This window comes from Filicampus tigris, chromosome 17, assembly GCF_054856515.1.
Source record: "Filicampus tigris isolate MCC_2025a chromosome 17, RoL_Ftig_1.0, whole genome shotgun sequence".
NCBI classification, from domain to species: domain Eukaryota; kingdom Metazoa; phylum Chordata; class Actinopteri; order Syngnathiformes; family Syngnathidae; genus Filicampus; species Filicampus tigris.
In genome coordinates, this window is record NC_141233.1 from 6,503,372 (window position 1) to 6,523,386 (window position 20,015).

Below are 20,015 nucleotides of genomic sequence, written 5' to 3' on the forward strand. Positions count from 1 at the left end.
GGAGAGCTCCATCTGTGCGCCAATTAAGTGTCAGCATTTGGATGTTTCTGATCATGATGAAATGGGAATTCAACGGAGCAGGTTGTTGCTTCTTGTGATCAACCTTGATGAAGCAGCATGAGGCTCGTCACTTGAGGTCATTTCCATATGCCCAATTGACTGTCAACAATTCTATGTTTGTAGGGCTGACTGAGAAGGAGTTTTTGAGGCTCACACCGATTCCGGTATTTGGCAGAAAAAAATTCCGATAACCGATTAATCGGTCGATTAATAAAAAAATTTAAAAACTTATTTTGTAGTTTTACAATACTTTATACTTTAGTATTTGTTTAACTTTTTCACATTGTATGTTTCTAATCAAATTTACTTCAACAGACTTGGTGAAGCAACATGTGGCTCATTATTCCTGTATGCCATTCATTCTAAAGTGGACCCCCCTGGGGAGGTGCGGTGCAACGTTAGGAGGGATGTCTGTAACCCCGGGAACATACCAATATAAAGTGTAATTGCACATCTACTACAGTTGGTGAGAGTGTCGCTTTGTATTATTATTTTTTTTTTATTTCAGGAAAATCGATGCACTTCAAATCTTTTTGGTTACAGACTAAAAAACAATGTTGAAAGTCGATCTACATTTGTTTTTTTGTTTTTTTTTTCATATCTTTAATGGTAATAATGATACAATGTTATGCAGCGCTGTACCTATAACAACTTTGTAGACAAATGATGCTATTTATAGTCATGAGAGAGAGTTGGGCGGCGTGAAATGTTTTCTTCTCCTTAGGGGGCGTAACAGAAAATAATTGAGAAGCAATGCAGAGAAGTACCTGCCAACAATTGTATGTTTGTCATCACGAGGCGGCTCGTATTCAAGCGTGTTCGCACTCAGCTCTCCGTGTTTTCCTCGTGTTTCTTGTGGCAATATTGAAAACACTGCCACAGCCGCACAGAAACAACACCAACTCCTTAACCAGCGATCCATACTATTGACAAAAAACGCACGTGATCAATTCATAAGAGCAAACAAGCTGGAGGAGATGGCTGCAGGCACGCCCCGAGTAGCGAATCAATCGCGCCTAAATGGCGCAAATACGAGGGCGCGCTGCAGGGGAGCCGGGGAACCTAGCGTGTCGGCTTTCCCCGGAGTGCCGCTGCCGGCTACGCGATTCCACATAACCGGGATGCTAACAGCTAGCAGTCATCATTAGCCGGGCCCATCAGCCGCTTAGCAGTGTTTGCACTAGCGGCCATACATCAGAAACATAATATCCTGCAAGCCTCCCGGGCATATGTCGGTACTAAAAAGGTCTCCTTGGAGTATCTGCCGCTTCTTCGCTGACGGCCAGTCGTAACTCGTCTTTATGCGCTCGCGCCCGCCGCCAGGGCGCATGATTCACGCGTGGAGAACGACGACATTAGCGCTAGGTGGTGTCAGCGCGGCCGTGAAAAACGACGCACGGTATGGCGGGCGGTCAAAATTGCAAGGCGGGCGGTAGAGGGACGGATCGATATGGATGTTGATATCGGTCGATGCTAGTGTAATGACATGAATACTTTTAGTTTGTGTACTGTATTTTGTCAAACGTAGGGGAATATTTGGTTGAACTTTTCATACGCGCAAACACAGCCCCACACACGCAAAGAGTGTTGTTTTAAATTTAATGACACAGGTTTTGCTCTTAAAATTTGAGCTAAGTATGCAGTATGGGATCGTCTTCTTTAATCTTATTACAAATCAATTTGTCAGATTGAAATTGTTCTCATCTGCTGTGTCCAGGCTTCAAGTTGGACAGTGGACATAATCGTCATCATTATTAAAATGAAGGGAGAAAAAAATGGACTTGATCATTTTTATCTGTGTGAGTGTCTGTACAAATGACAGGAGGATATTCATCGGGCCTGAGAAAAGCAGTAAAAAAAGTGTGGATGGGCCTGAGGATGATGATGATGAGTCCCCGTGGCATTTCACGCCGTCGCCATTTAGCGCCTTAATACCTCCGACGTGGACAATCAGCCTGAGGTCATTTAATAGAAAAAAAAAAAAAGGTTGGATCATAATCTGCCCGACTGCTACGGCATTTTCACATCAACCATTTTCCAGGTTTCTGTTCCAGCTCTGATGCTGTAATTTTAAGGGATCCCCATGTGAAAAAGACATGAATACCACATTTTTTTAACCTATTCAGATTCTAAGGGCACAGTGACAAGATTGATGATGATCTGCGTTGGCGTGGTTTATAAACGAGCGTCGGCGTGTGTCCCTGCCAAAATGGCCAGAAGGCGATCAATAGCGCTGATGTGCATCTCAGCGATTACGTCCGACCCGCAGCCCGCTCGGCTACCGTCCTCGTTAGTTACTCGTCACTCCCGCCGTAATTAATACGCAAACGTGACGATTTCGCCGCCATTCGGTTTCATCACCGTAGATCGGTCGCCGTCGGGCGGGAAGCAATTTGCGGGTTGGATTCGAGCTGTTATTTTGTTGCGGCGGGCAGCGATATAGTTGTTACTCAGAACCTGTTTAGGGAATTTTTTTTTTCTTTTTTAATCACTGCCAAGGCATATTTTGGAAACTTAAACACAATTCCAGTTTAAAATGGCATCATAAATCACATTTAAATTATTATTATTATTATTCAAAAAAACATCGTGTGGAATGATGTGGATCTTTCAAAAGTTGAGATGGTGATCGTCAAGACAATGCTCTAAAATCACGACAAGAACTTCTCCTGAGCGTCCAAATTAAAGGTGATACATTTCCGTGCAAAAAAAAAAATCCAATTGTCGTCATCTCATCATGTTTAATGGCTCTACGGCGTGCTTCATTGACATGTTAATGAGTTGCATTAAATAGGTTAATCTAATAAAGGGCTGGCGGTGCAATGGACATTTTTTTTCACAGGCGAGGTGCGTGTCACGCATGAGCCGCTCCCGCTGGAAAATGATGGATTTCATCCAATCCAAATGATCGGCCGCGCTCCGAAAACGTGTTGAAAAGACCACACACACGCACGCACGCGCACACGCACACCTCACCCTATTCCAACCTCTGCCGCCATGGCCAAATGATCAGACCTTGCTGAAGGACCACCAGGAAGATGATAACTTTGGACATGTGTGTATGTTAGGCACTTTTGAAAGCTTTTTCCACAAAACTATGTAATTTGGAAGGCATGTTTAACCATGAGGAGATTTGCAAGAAAGTCTCAAGAAGCAATGTCCGAAAAAACACAAGAAATCGGTTATTTGGGTTCGAAGTAGACATTTAAAGGTCTGACTTGCCTTAAAATAAAAAATGGAACAAAAAAAGAAAATTCAGCCCTCAAAAGGTTTCACTTCACTTTCACAGGAAAATTAAATTTGGTAGGCATGTCGATCATGAGTACACCTAAAAAAAAAAAAAGTCTGAAGAAGCCTTGCCCAAAATCACAGGAAGTGTACCATTAGAGTGTGAAGTGGCTCATTTTGGCCATTCCGGGTGTCCTTCAGAGATGAACTGCTCCTAGATCTTTTGTCTGATTGCGAACAAAAGCTCATTCGCTTGATGTATGGACAACACTAAATTGTTTGCCATTGAATTTGTCATCATTGGGTGTGGGCGGAGCATGGCGGCGGATTGTAAAGACTCGAACTACAGTAAATCGCATAACTTGAAGTCAACTCCACGAGCACAGATTGTGCATTTAAAACAAAAATAAACGCATGGGTGGCTCAGACTACAATAACAGAATCTGTCTGACCCTGTCAATCAAAAGTGAGCTTTATTATCTCTGTAACGGCTCTGCCCGGGCGTAGCAAATATTGTAATGTTCTCATATCGTTCTTCAATACAAAAGTCATTTTATCGCCTTTACGGTGTTTTGGTTCCAAGTATCACAATAATCCCCCCCAAAGATGGAACATGTGACAATTGGTTTCAGATGAAATGTCACTCAAGTGTCAGCCGCGAGGTAGCGGCGAGCAAATTGAGATAAAACAAATAACATATTGCCGCGGGGGCCAACACACGCGGACAAATCCGAATCTTCCCGAGCAGGCCGCCATCCAATAATCACAATCCCAGCGCGCTAACGTGACATTTCACAGCACATCAAAACGTTAGCGCGTTAGATCATGTCATTTCCTCACGGAATGTCACGCACCTTGCCGTCTCATATTTATTTCCTTTCAAATTGCTCTCGCTCGGTGACGTCGCACGGTTGCTAAATTGGTCAAAGGCGGCCCTGACGGTGAGCACTGATTGCTGGCCGCGATTGGATCAGACGCACTTTCATACTCGGAGATCACATCAATCGTCACGGCTGTTTGACCAACTTTTTGAGTGTCCTGATGACAATCCACAAACGGGTTTTGGATGAACTCTCAACGTGACGCATTCAACAACACTACAGCTCTGCAGCTCTTTTTTTTAATTTTTTTATTTATTTATTTTTTTCGCTGTGGAAATTTGTTGCTTCTTGAGATGGATTTTAGTACATCCAAGTCAAGTTGAAATACAAATTTAGCTTGGGAAAGTTATATTTTTGCCCAGAAAGGAAAATGTTTTAGGATTGGGTTTTTTTTTTTTTTTTAGGAAAAAAAAAAAAAAACTGAAAGAAAAAACATTTTGAGGGAAGTGAAAAAGTACTAGCGTGCCGCTGCGCTTTATTCGCTAGCGTTTCACCGCGGGAAATTTGAAACCTGAATGCCGCAGCCACTCGTTCGCGCACAGCGGAGAGGGGAGGGGCTTCGCTTGGTAGTAGACGACGACAACATTTTTCAACATTGCAATCAAGTGGCTGACACTATGCTAATGCAAACAATATTGCTGTCTTGGTAAAGTTCAGGAACTGTAAAAAAAAAAAAAAAAGCCTGTAGCTGTGTGTGAGACGTCGTATGCCCGATGCTGTTGGCTGCTGCGAGGTGAAATGGGTAAAAAGTTCATTTGTTTGATACACGACGAATGGGCGGATTTTCGGTGCTTCGCTCCACGTCCCAACGCGCCAAACGCGTCATTCGCGCCACCAGGCACGCAACCGCGCCCGCCGGCGCGAACCACATTGACTCCAATTGAAACGCGCCGCCAGATGCGCTCCCAACGGAATTGGTGTGAATGCAGCATAAGGGAAAAAGTCATCAAGAAAATAGTACTTTAACAATAAGATTTTGTTTTAGCCAAGTAGTTTTTTTAACAAAAAAACAGCAGCACATTTTCATCCAGCTGCCCCACAAGATTTGGGTGAAATGCCTCTGATGGGAAGATGGCATCCTTGTCATCAAAAATATTCAAAACCAAACCAACAGTATTTACATATTCACCAGTGTACATGCTATTTGAGTCCTTCATTTCCAACAGAATGCTTCATTGTGCCTGAAAAAGAATTGAAAGTCAACAGATTATGTTTACTTCCAGCACGCAGCTTATCAAAGCGTCATTAGGCGTCCACCGCCGCCACCACCACTCCAGTTTTATATTTGCGCCTAATGATGCGTGTGATATGGCTCCTTTTGCCTTGGATGCGACGTCCCCCATCACGGCCGGCCAGGCTATTTGGACCGAGCGCCGCGTCGGGTTTGGAAGCCGGCGCGTGTGCGTGTCATTTATTTTTCCAAATGATAGCAATGACCCTTACGAACAATAAGCTCGACGCACACACGCGCAAGGGCACAACTTGTTCATTTCTGGTCGGCTGCATTGGATTCCCGGGGGAATTTTCGAGCCAGCACAATCGTGATGAACGGGCTTTACCGAAAAGCAAATAAAGGTTGAAAGTCAAGCAGTTCTAAAAAGATACAATACAAATGTTTTGAACTTACACTTAAATATAACTGAACTGTATTTCAGCGAGGATGCCTTCAAGTACCATTAGTGCCACATTTGAGGATCACTCAATTCGAATAATGTATTTTTTTCATCCAGAAAGGCAGTTTTTCTGTTGCTTAAATAAGTTTTGTTTTTAGATATTACTGTTTTTTTTTGTTTGTTTTTTTGCAAAAGAAAAGCCACATATTTTCAATTAAAAAAAAAAAAGTTTTCTCTACAGAAAGTAAGTCGTTTTGCCTTTTTTCTTTTAAATTCTTATCTTACAAGAACAATGTCAGATTTGTTCTGTTGTTTTTTTTTTAAGTCTTTAAAATTAATGCGAATTAGTTTCACCAAAAAGTTGGATTTTTTTTAACTCCTGATCTTACAATAATACTTACACTGCTGAACAATATTTTGGGAAAAAAAGTTATAATTTTTAGGAATAATTTTGATTTGAAGATGGCATTCGTTGGAAACATCATTTTCGCTAATTGATCAAATTAGTAATGATGACAAGGAAGTTGCGGTTGACTAAAGCAAAGTGAAGTAAGGCGACCTTGATGCTGCTCATGCAAAGTTTTGCTTTGGCTTCCGGCGACGGCCTGGCGGTCGCGCAGCCAAGCAGATTCGCACCACGGCGGCGGCCACATATGGCGGGGATCAAACAATTAACCTGCCGGTGATCGGCCCCTCCGATGGAGCGCCGTAATTAGAGCTAAGTGGCCCCGAGACCGCCGCCCACTAATTGGGGGTGGGACTTCCTGCGGGCCAGAGTCTGTGCGACCTCTCGCTTCACGCCACTCCATGACTCTTTGCTTGTTTGGTGACTTACTCTTCAACGATAGATAGACAGACTAAAACCGATACAAAAAGTGACTAGATTTCATGACACAATTTGCCGGAATCTGCAACAGTATCCACTACATTTTATAAAATGCTTTTAGCAACTGACATTTCAACACAAACAGTGCAACAACACATGTAGACATACAGTGCAACACTCACAGGCATATATTCTTTATCCTCTTCGAAAAACAACCAGGTTGCTCACAGCAGTTGTAAAAGTCTTCTCATTTGTGTCTCCATGACTGTATTGTCCTGTTTTTTTAATCGAAGCTAACCTCATAATAATTGTTTTAACGTTTGATTGAGTTTTAATTGTTAGTGTTGTTACTGTATATTAAATAGTTAATTTTGTAGCAAAAATGTAGTGAATGTTGTACCAAACTAAAATGCAAAACTGAAATGCTGCAAATTATATTTTAATTTGTATTTATTTGAATTAATTTTAATTTTGTTTAAAATTATGATACATTTTGTTGCTATACAAGGTGAATTTGGTTTCAAAATGTTTTAGAATTTTATTCACAAAAAGTTTGGGTTTTTTTACAAACAAAATTGACATATTTTGCAACCAAATTTTCCACATCTTGTCGCAAAGCATGAAGTGCTGTATTGCTGAGCCCTTTTGTCCCCAGTCCTACCGATTCTCCACTTGAACAGCAGGTGCCTTGATTGCACTGCGGAGGGCAGTCAAACATGAACACGCATTTACAGGTGAGTTAGCGTCGCTAACTGCGCTAGCGGGACCCATGGCGTCACCCTTTTTTTTGTGGTTTTCCGGCCAAAGGCTTCGAAATAGGCGCGTGTGACAATGTCGCTTGTTGGGGGAGCGAGAGCGGAGCCGATGGAGCGTCTCAAGGTCATCCCACGCTACACTGACTCGCGCTAAACGGCCCAAGCCGGCCATTCCCGAGCCGGGCGGCGGCCATCTTGCCTCGTAATTCCTCTGCTTCCTTCCCTTCCTGGAGGAGAGCAGCGGTGCGAAGGAGACCTGAAAGATTGGTTTGGTTAAGTCCCACAAGAGCATTTGTGAAAAGAATTAAAGCGCCATTTGTGGCAAGGTGGGCTTTTAAGACAGGGGTAGGGTTTTAAATTAAGGTTTCAAGCCTGGGCTGGGGTTTTAAATTAAGCTACAGTTTCACATTTGGGTTGTAAATGAGGGTTGCCTTTAAAGAAAGGGTTAGAGTTTTACTTTAGGGTTTCAGGCTTAGGTTAAGGTTTCAAGCAAATGTTTGTGTTTCAAAGTAGGGTTTCAAATTAGGGGTTCGAAAAACATTACATTTCACAGTAAGGTTTAGAACTAAGGTTAAGGTTTCAAAGTAGGGTTTCAAATTGAGTTTAGGGTTTCAAAAATGTATGGTTTCAAACTAGGCTTTGAAGGTACAGTTAGTGTTTCAAGCAATGTTAGGGTTTCAAAGTAGGGTTTCAAGTTTGGGTTAGGGTTTCAAATTAGAGTTTCAAGCAAATGTTAGGATTTCATAATGGGGTTTCAAATTTAGGTTAGGGTTTCAAGGAAATGCTTGGGTTTCAAAGTAGGGTTACAAGCTAAGGTTAGGGTTTCAAGCAAATATTAGGGCTTCAAAGTATGGTTTTTAAATTAAGGTTAGGGTTTCAAAAGGTTAGTGTTTCAAAACAGAGTTTCAAGCTAAGGTTAGAGTTACAAAAGTAGAGTTTCAAGCTAAGATTGGGGTTTCAAGGAAATGCTTAGGTTTCAAAGTAGGGTTTCAAGCTAAGGTTAAGGTTATAAAAGTAGGGCTTTAAGCAAAGGTTAGGCTTTTAAGCAACTGCTGGAGTTTGAGAGCCATGGTCATGCAGTCAGTTGTCGCCTGCAAGACAAATGAGCTCATGTTAGCGTACGCCATCTACACAATGGCTACGCTAACACGATGCTAACGCGTTTCTCCATGTGAACATTGAGCGACAACGAGTCGGGACATGGAACCACCGGTGACCCCCCCACCCATCGGGATTCGGTGGTCCAATCCAAACATGCCTCTTACGCACGACAGTGATCTATTTTTATGGATCAATCAGACCCCCCTCTGAGAGACTACACCCCTCCCCTCCCATGCGGATGCACCTGCCGGAGGAGACTTTCCGGGTCAGCGAGCCCAAGGTGAAGCCAGATCAACCAAGAAAACATCTGGAAATGTCAGCGCTTCCCTCAGGAGCCGGGTGGGGGGTTGGGGGCCTCACATCAGGTCGGGACCACCTGAAGGAAGGGGTGTGGGGGGGACTCATTGTGAGCCTTATTGATTGCGCCGACCGATCTGCGGCAACCGGCGGGCAAACAAGATGGATGGACTTGTCAGCACTTGTCATCGCGCCAGCTCCCGACGACGCCTCGCCGCCGGGTCTGGGTTAAGTGAGGGGGACTTTAGAAGCGACAAACGACGACTACAGAAGGCACCCTGTCAAAAGTGACCGAGCAAAGGCGACCAATTGCTACTTAAATACTCGATGTTTTAGAATGTACAGGGTTTATATTTCAAGTTAGGGTTTCAAATTAGGGTTTCAAACTTGGTTTAAGGTTTCAAATTGGAGTTCCAAGAGCTGTGTTAAGGTGCCAAATTAGGCTTTCGAGCCCAGGGTTAGGGCTTCAAACAACAGTTCGGGTTTCAAACTAGTAGGGTTTCAAATGTGTGTTTAAAGACAGTGTTAAGTTGTCAAATAAAGGCTTCAAGCGGGGGCTTGGGATTCAAATGAGGTTTTCAAGCTTGAGTTACGGTTTCAAGCAAGAATTGCGGTTTCAAAGTCAAGTATTGAGACAGGGTTATGGTTTCAGATTAAGGTCGGATTCCGGTTACAAATCAGAACCAAAGGTTAGGGTTTCAAGACAGTATGATGGTTTCAAAGAGTCATTCTAGGCAGAATTAGGGTTTGAAAATAGGGCTTCAAATGATGATTTCAAGCCTTTTTTATTTCCTGGTGAAAAAATGTCTTCTTGTTTTTCTAATCCATATTGTCCATTTCCCTTTGAACACATCTGCACAAGCAATTGTTTGTTGCTTGCCTTTTTTTAATTGCTGATCAATAGTCACCTTTCACCAACCTCCTCCTCCAAAGTAGAACACATGCTTAGGCAGCACAATTTACACCACACACACAAAAAAAAAAGTCTGCATTTCTTCTTTTTTTTCCATCTATTTTGACAAATTATTCATGTTGCCTTTTCAAGTCCCCGGAGAAAGCGAGCGCAGGAAAAGACAAAGTTCCATTTCCCCGCCCCCCTCGGGGGAAAGTCTGCATTAGTCGAGCAATAAGATGCCATTAATTCTGCGTTAAACAAATAGCGTGCAGGAGGCGTCAGCGTTTCAAACTGGTCGGGAGTCTTTTAAAAAGTGCAGAGATGTCACTTTTTTGGTATTTACGCGCTCCTTAACCTTGAGCGTCCTGGAAGGTTAAATGGCAACGGATGTCGATGAACACTAATGGCCAGTGAGGATTCGATCATCGATTAGCAGCTCATAAAAACGCAATGGGCGGGGTTGGCGGGGAAATCGAGGGTGAAAGGCCTCAAAGCATGACGTCGTGGAGCAGGTTGAGGCCCCTTTGATGGATAGCTCGGTTCCTTTTACTTTCACACTGCTCGTTGGAAAATGGAAATGGAAAATGTCCATTTTACTGATCACTAAAGGGGAAATGTAGACTTTTAACTGTGTGTCATTGCTTAGCTACATGCAAAGGGGAATTCAAATTGTCTGTCGTCCGTTAGAGGCAAGCATCCATTACATCAAAGTACGTTTTTTAGTGACCTAAAAAAAACAAATACAGATTATTGTACAAACACAAATTATTGTAAATACATATTTTTCAAAATATTGAAACGGTAGTTTTATTTTTTTATTTGAATGTACAGAGTATTTGTCAAGTGCAAGATAAAAAAGGTCACTAAATTACGCATAATAAACTTCAATTCTCAAACAGCTGTTTGACTTTCCTTCGACAGATGTACAGCAATACCAAAATATATGCATCCAACCCTAACCCCGAAAAGCCCATGTATGATATTAATTGACAAAACTCAAATGAAGTACATTATAGTTTGTTTTAGTTGGCTTTATAAACGTAAGATGTAGTTTCATTTTTTTTAAAAGCATTTGCGTTTCTATTTGAAATGTTTTTTCAATTTTCGTTTGGTTATTTTGTTAGATTTCATGAACTATAATAACCTTGATCTGGTTCGCGCTTCCTTTTATCACCTCACCTGTTAGCTTTGGGTGCCGTGCTTGAAGAATGGCACGTTCTTTGGGGCTCCGTGCCTTTGGTGATGCTAAGCTAACATTCCATACTTTCCATTACATTTGAAGAAGGGGCTCTCCCTCCTGCTCACATGACTTCCACACATACCCATACATTGCTTTTGCTGGCAAAGTAGCCCCTGCCAACATTGGTCCATGTTTTAGCCTGCTCTAGTCTACCGTTAGTCCGTAGTCGTTGCTTAGCACAACGGAAAATGTTCATTTTACCCATATCACGATTCTTTGATGCAATGGGTATGAAGAGAGTTTGTGGAGAGTGATCGTAGCAAACAGAGGAGGATTTCATCTCCAAGCCGAGGAGGAGGAAGGCCTGGAGAGTTTCCCCGGCAGGGGGTCCGCAACGGGGGAGTTCCGAGCATGTTGCACGGCGGGGGTCCGCAAACACCGAGCAGGAGTTGCTGGCTCAACCAAAGCTCTTTGTGCATGCGACCACAGGCCTCTTGTCACAATGACGGTAATTACTAATTCAACGCTAATAGCGACTGACGTTTGTTCCACTACACGCGGAGGGGAAATGACAGCGACGCCTGAGAGAATTTTGTAAGAAATCATACAAAAAGTGTGACGGAATAGAAAGTGTCCATTTCACATGCAACACAATGGGGAAATTCCATTTTACCTGCACATCTGAGATTAACACAATGGAAATTTGTACCGTTCAGCACTAAAGGTACGCTAACATTAGCATGTGAGTTTATGTTTGTCATTTCTAGCTGTGGGAGGAGCTCATTTTTGTGTTCTCCAGTTTAGCATGATTTCTTGTTTGTAGCATTTGAGCTAGTGAATCGCATTTTCCCAAGTGGGTCAATGCTAGCAATTCCACAGAGGACAGCATTACCTCAGCTCCTTGTGTTACCACCCTGAGCTGTTCCATCACTCACTTTTGTGTGTGTTTGTGTGTGTGTGCGTGCGTGTCAAGGTGAAGGTGAAGCTGCAGGCGACATCAGCTCTTCTCCGATTAGTGGCGCCTCGCTTCAAAGAGATGCTTCAGGTGTAAGCCACCTGTAACGCATTGACACACTCGCTCTCCCGGTGCCACAAGGGCTCCTTGGCTGTGGTTCATGTGAATAAATGGAGGGTTTCGACTGAGCCACGAGGGAAGGCTTTTATTTGGGAAAAACATGTTTCCTGGGTGGCACCGTAAGGAGTTTTGCTACCCGTGAGAAGTGAATTGGTTGCGTTTATTTAAACGTGCCTCTAAACTCAACGGATTGCTGATTATATGTGATTTTGAAAGGGTTACGCGTTGGAACACAGCTGTAATACTTCCTGGGTGGCACCTTAAGGAGTTTTGCAAACTAAAAGAAGTGGAATAGTTGGATGATAACTTGGACAGCCGTTTAAATCTACCTCTAAAGTCAATGAATTGCTAAATATGTGATTTCAGAAGTCGTCTTATTCTGCATACCATCATAATGCTGTACTGACGTCCTGGTGGCACTACAAGGAGTTCTGCTATGTGGAAGAAGTGGAATGGTTGAACAATAAACATTTACTCAAACATGCCTCTGAAGTCAATGAACTGCTGATAACATCATTTTGGAAGGAATTATATTTAGAAATGACATCATATCCCTATGATACTAACGGGGTGGCACCTTAAGGAGTTCTGCAGAAGTGGAATAGTTGAACAATAACCGGCATGTTCATTTAAACGCGCCTCAAATGTCAACAAATTGCTATTAACATGATTTCAGGATGAGTTATTTTGAAAAACAGCACCAGATTACTATGATTACTACTTCCTGGGTGGTACCTTACGGAGTTCTGCTACCTGAAAGAACTACAACGGTTTAACGGTACAAGAGTCATACCTTTGAATATGCCTCTAAAGTCAACGCGTCACTGATTATGTCACTATAAGAGAGTTTGAAAGCTGTCCTCAGGACTGCAGTGAATGCTATTGATGATGTTGTAGCCAAAATTTGTTTCGGAGCATCTGCCCTCACGCACACGCGCACGCGCACACGCACACGCACACGCGCACGCGGACACGCACACGCACGTGCACACACAATATACTGTCGCTCTAGAATAGGTTCTGTCAAGCATAGCCGCGGCAACGCCTGCCACGTCTAATTGGCAGTGTGCTAACAATCAAAGCAGCCTAATTAACCGGAGCACTGGTGTGAGATGTCATTAAAAAAGTACAGTAGTGTGGAAGAACAGTAAAAAGAAAAAAAAAATGAATGACTTTCTCATGGTATTTTACAGTATGGAAAATGTCTGTGGGTAAAATGAGTAAGCATGTGTCTTTAAATGCATATGCTTTTGAATTGTCGCCGTGTGTATGCGACAGTGTGAACTCTCGTCTCGGGTCGGTCAGCACTTGGCTGGCGTCATGAATCAATTCCTCCTGATTGGAATTTATCACCCTCACCGCAGGGGTTCCACTTTTGGCCATGCTGATTTGTCTTCTTTTTGGTCAGCAGGTTGGACTTGGATGAAAAACCAACATTTGCTCTTTCGCTCGCAAGCATTCACTCAGAGAGATACGGGCTTAAAGAAGCAAAGCACTCGAAAATTCCTGGTAGCACAAAGGAAAGGAAAACGGCGAGGTGGAATGAAAGCCAAAATCCTGGCGGAATCAGCCTCGGGCCGGAGACTTTATTATTAGCCAGGAGAGAGAATCCGGCGGATCAATGGGGGAGCATAAAACGGGATGGGAAGGTGTTTGACTGACGACGCGTCTCCTAAAGGTTAATTAGCGAGTGGAGAACACAATCCCCCCCCCCCAGAAGAAAGCCTTCAATTTTAATGACTTCACAAGTTCATTTTAACACTGTAAGTGCTAACCATTTCATCAGCATCCTCCATTTGAAGGGGCTAATTATTCAAATGTATAAATTCTTCATTCATGGAAATGAAAACCAGAACATAGTTTAACTTTAGGGGTTTGAAATATCTTCAATAATTCAAATCACACACACACAGCCTCCCCCAGACTACAAATGGTACAGTCCTTGCCAATATCCAGGAAGTATCCTGCTAGCTAACAAACAAAAACAGGGCATAACATTTTTTGTCCACACTTGTTTAAGTTACACCCCCAATCCCAAACTGCAAAAATGGTACAGTCTTACGTCATACTTCTTAAAGCAGGATGAAGCTAAAATATAATGAACAAAAATTTTTTTCTTGCATTGCTGTTTGAGTCATGACATAGCCCCCACCTGACATACAGACCAGTCAGTCTCTGAGAACCAGGACGTTTCCTGCTCGGCAAAAAAATGCACAAATTTAAAATAAACAAAAAAAAACAAAACAGAATGGTTCTGCTGGTTGACTTTGCCACGCTCTGCAAGCTAGCACAAACAGCTAAGCTGTGTAGCAGCTAAGCTTAGCTGGAAAATGCAGTACATTTACACTCAAATCAACATTCCCTATTGAAATGCTTTTCATCCATTTCTGCCACCCCAAGAAAAAAAGAATGAAGAAAAATATGATGACTTCCTGCAATTCTCAACCAACTTGACAAGCAGCTTATTATAGTTTTAAGCGATGTAAGCGGCATACATATTCAAAGTGCAAATGTGTTAGCGTGTTTCTGCTGAGATCTTTACTGGTGAGGAAAAGTGGGTCAAACCTTAGCGTCAGTCCAAGTGGAAAGAAACATGCCATGAATCATTTAGCGAATTCAAAGTCGGGTCCAAATGACGTACTGTACGCCGTGTGTGTAAATCAGCTGAAGATGAGCCAATGATTATATATGTTTCATGCTAACTTTATCTTATAACATCCTTTCTTTAAATCAAATAAACATGGATCATTCTACTTAAGTGCGTAGTATGAGTACATTAGCCACCTCTGTTATTTGAGTTCATCTGTCAATCGACTGTTATGTTAGCTATTCACGCTAGCTGCTCTCCAGCAAGCTAGGCATCAACAGGCTAGCTGCCACTTTTGATGGACGCTCCATAGAGTGCGACGTTGTGTGCCATAAAGCAAAGGTTTCTTTTTACGGTGAGTGAAAGGTCTCCGTTGTTTTTCCCTGAGTCGGCACTTTGTCGGACCGCCGCCGAGTGAGTGACCTTTTTTCCCCGCCATTGCCGTCGCGCGAGGCAGTATCCTCATTCATTCATAATGCATATGAGCGTGCGGCGTATGTGGCATCTAGGGGAAGGAGACACACGGGCTGACTGATAAGAAGTGATTTTCTGCAAGGGGAGATTAATGGCTGTCCAACCCCCTGGTGTCCCCCTGCGGTGGTCCTTTAAGAGGACGTGATAAGTCAACATTGAGTCTCCTGTGACATTTACTATATCATCTTCTGAATTTTCAGTTGTCACATTCAACTTCTCCTTATAACACAGCCTGATAAATTATGGCACTGTCCACAAAACAATTTGATTTAATTTAAACAAACCACTTAACTTCGTGTTAAAGACACCTGCTATCGTAATGCTAACACACAACACAAAACGCCATAGATGGGCTAACGAAGCTAGCATTGTGTTATAATCAATCACGCAACCGATACTTAAACACAAACAGTGTGGAGGAACACATGCAGATAGACAACATAACACTCAGGCATATTCTTTATCCTCTACAAAAACAGCAAATACTGCACATTACTGTGCAGTTGTGAAATCTTCGTGTGTAGATGTATTTATATATTCTACGGCCCCCATATAGTGACATCATGGTGATTTTGTGAATTTTGCCTTGATGGATGGATGGATGGATGAATAAACTGTAGAGTGTCTACAGTAAAGAGTCCTGGCATATGAAGGCTTCCATATTCCACACAAAGCATGCGATTCTATTTCCAATGTCACATGTAGGTATTTGCTGCATCGTGTTACAGCTAAGTGTGTGTGTTTGTGTGTGTGCGCGTGTGTACGCGTGCTCTACATTAATGCAGCCATTGCTGGAGTGGCCATGCTGGATGCTGGATGAGCTCCAGCGCTCAAGCTGGCTGCTCCAATCTCCTGAGCCTGATTGAATGGGCTAAGCCTTATCTGCTGGTCAATATCATACGCGGTGCTGCGCGAGTGTGTGTGAGCATGTGTGTGTGTGTGTGTGTGCGCACGTGTAAGAGTATAGATGCTTGTCAGAGTGGAGCGGTGCATTGATTGAGTCATAATAAAGGTGACAATGGAAGGATGGCTTGAATTTGGACTAGTAGGCTCGATCCCGAAGGGAAGGAGTGGGGAGGGTGTGTACAAGAAGAAGCGTGAGCACACACACGGCATCCTAAATGAATGAATGGATGGATGACAGCGATTCAGTGTTTGACGTCATGAATATTGCTAACTGTAAATTCATTGTCATGGTTTAGCAGTCTGTCATCTGATTTGGGGGCGTGTCCTGCAGCGCCGCACCTGGTTCACATCACTAATCAAGGCCTTTAAAAGACCGCGGCGCCGTAGACCAGTAGGTCAGATTATTCTCTCTTGCTCGCTTTCATTGCCACAAGTGTGATTTTGAAGAAAAATGTTTGATTCTCTGGTGTTTTTTCCGAGTATAGTATTTTGGTTTAGTTTCTTGTACGGCGTGCGTTGTTGTTGTTTCATTTCAATTGTTTTCCTGATCCCGTGTGGCAGGTAATTTTATGTTAATCTCCATCTATTCTTCCTACTATCAATCCAAAACTAACGCAGGTCTGAAGCCAAGCAAGAATGGTGGCTAGTTTGGGGTTGCATCAAAATCTAACCATTCATCCATCAATAACTCAAAATATCAAATCACTATTCCATCTATCCTCCCATCTAACCCAAAACTTCCCATCAGGTCATCCATTCATGTGTTCATCCAACCCAATATTACCCAACCATCCATCAATCAAACCTAAAATGAGCACCAGTCCAGGCATCCATCCAGTTATCCAGGCAAAACTTCCTATTACATCATTCCATGATCACCCAGTCATCTATTCCATTGTCCATTCATCCATCCACATGAAACATTTTGAAACTATAAAAGCCATCATCCACCTTGGAGGAGGGAATGGCCACAACAAAAAGGACATTGTTGACTGACAGTCTCAGTCCAGTCTGTCTTTGACAGCTTGTGTTTGGACGCGTGCAAGGAGTGCACTTCACCTTTTGTGTTCAAAAAGAACAACAGCAACAACCATTGTGTTCATGTTTTTACACCAACCACCTCCTCCTCCTTGAAGGCCAAATTGATTTCTGCCCGCAATCAGTTGCACTACTTTGGATGCCTTTCTCCTCCCTTTGTGTGCCTTCTTGCTTTTTTTGTTTGGACGAGATGCTGAATGGAACGTCGGCTTGAAAAGATGCATTTATTTATTTATTTGTTTGTTTTGTTTTTTTTTTTAAATGGAGGACAGCGAGTCACGGAGAGACAAGGTGGCGGGACGGCCAAGGGTTAATAGAGAAGCAAATGAGAGCACGGCCCGAAGACGGGACAGGAAGTGGGAGCTGAGTGTGTGTTACAAACTAGTCATGAGGATACACACAAAATGACAACACTGACACGCACTTAGATTGCTTACACTATTATCCGCAACTGAGGCACTGTCACCATCTTCAGTTTCATGGGTTGGGTCCCGGTCAGTATCATTGAGGTCGCCTGGAAGAAAAGACACAAACTGGCATTACCCTAACCCTTTCATCTAATAGATACTGTATGACATTTTCTCTATGCATTTCTCCAATTAATTCCAAAATAATAACGGAGTTGGCCCACTCTCGTTCCCAGTGGCTTAATCAGGCAATCAACATTACAAGTTTGTTCATTTGCACAACATTTGATTGGAATGACGTGCAGGTAGAAGGGTGACGACCACCCGTTGCATACTCGTGACACCACCTTGTGTAATTGCAACTACGTTATGTTATTTCCTATTGCTGGTGGGGTGAAATATCAATTTAAATAAAGCCTGAAGTGTAAACAAGATACGAAATGACTTATTTGTTTCCCCCTTCTCAACACGTGGATGTTTTGGTGCTAATTTAACGGCTTCAAAAAAAGAAAAAGAAAAAAAAAAGGTGACCGCGGTTGCACTGGACCGGTTTTAACAAGAAAATGATAAGGGAGCAAATTAAACACGGGTGGCCGCCAAATACGCGAGGGGGAAAAAGAGAAGAAGCCGAGACAAAGATAAGAAGAGAGCATTTATGAGATGAAATTAATTAAATGCTTGCACAGAGGCCGCTCGTAATTCACGCTGTCGCCTTGGGGGGTTCGCCTTTGCGTAAACAAGACCATAATAAAAAATATAATAAGACTAAGAAGAACAATAATACAAGGAGGGTCACACACTAGTTAATGCATTTCTAGTTTATGTTTTATTTTTCCCCATTTGTTTATTTGATATATTCAGTTGTTATATTTATTGATACGGTAAAACAAAATACAGTAATGAAAAACTGCAAACAGACAGAAGGAATTGATTCATCTTTTGTTAATACTTTATTTTATTGTTTATTTACTCAGATTTATGTATTAAGTTATATTTTTTCCATTTTATTGTATTCATTTTAAATTTATTATGATTTTTTTCATTTTTTAAACTATTTTTGGAAGTCATTCTGGTTCACTCTGGTTTTGTTTATTTTATATTTGTTTATTACTTATGGTTTTATGAAGATTTATTATTCATTTAATTTATTTCTACTCATTCTGGATAAATATTACTTGCATATATTTAATTTAATTTCATTTTTTTTAATTCTCTATGACAATATTTCATTTTTTAATGAAATGTGATGAACTTTTAACAGCAACGCTACACCATAGCTGTTCTGCCAACATGACTACAGACAGCCATTTTCAAAAGTAGTGTTGACGTGGCAACACAATTAAGTGGACAAAAGTATTGAGACACCGTCAACACTTGGTCCATGAAGGCATACTTGCATGAAATGAAAAGATCTTTTTCTCCTCTCTGACCCAATACTTTTGTCCACATGGCGCAATAATAAGACTAACGGAGGCCGCCAGGCACGACGACGTATCGTAGCCGCTATTAGCATGTGATGAAATTTGAATGTGTGTGTGCCTGCATGCGAACTGTATCCCCAGGGTCTTGAATGTAGCTCAAGGCAAATGGATTGGACCGCCATGCTGCTAAACGTGATAAATTAAATAAGATCTTTACATATGATTAGTGTCCTGTGTGTGTGTGCATGTGCATCAGTGTGGCATAAACTGATCTAATTGGCTACCCGGCATCAGACGAGGTTCAAACTCACGTTACGTGTGTGTGTGTGTGAGTTCATAAATAAAATAAAGCAAAGTCATACCTTCGGGGCCTTTTTACAATATTTGCCCTTCTTTCATGTTTTCCAGACTACGTTTTTATGACAACTGCATTTCCGTCAGCGTTGCAGCAACATTTTTGTGTAATTTCCGTGTCGTTGCTAAGACCTGAAGAGACAAAAAGACAAAAAAAAAAGTGGCAAAAACCAAAAAGTGGCATTTTAGTTAAAAATAATTAAGGGCTATGGTGGTCCAAAAATGCTCAAACTCTAGTAGTTGAAGGCAGCATGGTCGGGGGGTGGGATCTCACAGTTCTGAGGTTGTGGGTTCTGGAATCTCAGCACTGGCCTTTCTGTGTGTGTCTGTTTGTATCTCTTCTCCGATTTTATAAATTTCTACTCGGTATTCGCTGTATAACAGCAGCATCTGATAAGGCTTCCGCGAAAAGCCCCTCTGCATTTGGCAGGAGGCAATTACGAGGCTATCAATATTGATTTCATTATAAAAAGTTAACAATTTTAGACCGACCAAAAAGTCAAACAAAAATTAATTGTTGCCAGGCAGATTACATAATGCTCAATCGAAACAGATCCAACAGAAACATTTATTTATATATATTCATTTTTGGATTCAGTTGCTCAATCAGTGAAATATAATTAGTATTAGGTATCAGTTCATTAATGCAGATTCATTATCCGATTTTAGGATTTTCTACTGTCATAAATAATGTGACATTTTATCAAATGATTTGCTCCTGTTTTTTTCTGTTGTTGATATACAGATTAAATAGGGCTCAATTGTAACTGCCCCAACAGGTGAAATTTTTATAAATCTATTAAATTTCTACACCATTGTATAAAACAGCACCATCCAGCGGAGCTTCTAAACCAGTCAAGCCATTCCGTGTTTGCGCAACACGCGACATTCGTCTTAATCAACGGCTGGGCGCAGAT

At 42.0% G+C, this 20,015-nt stretch overlaps 1 long non-coding RNA gene across 1 annotated transcript in view; it reads right to left on the reverse strand.

Moving 5' to 3' along the window:
- Nucleotides 1-7,146: 7,146 nt before the first annotated feature.
- LOC147133106 (uncharacterized) overlaps nucleotides 7,147-20,015 on the reverse strand; it is a 30,704-nt gene continuing 17,835 nt past the window's right edge. The window contains exons 3-4 of the long non-coding RNA XR_015081828.1: nucleotides 17,354-17,430; nucleotides 7,147-7,619 (exon numbers count right to left, since the gene is read on the reverse strand). This is a non-coding gene — a long non-coding RNA (uncharacterized LOC147133106). The remainder of the gene's footprint in view (nucleotides 7,620-17,353; nucleotides 17,431-20,015) is intronic.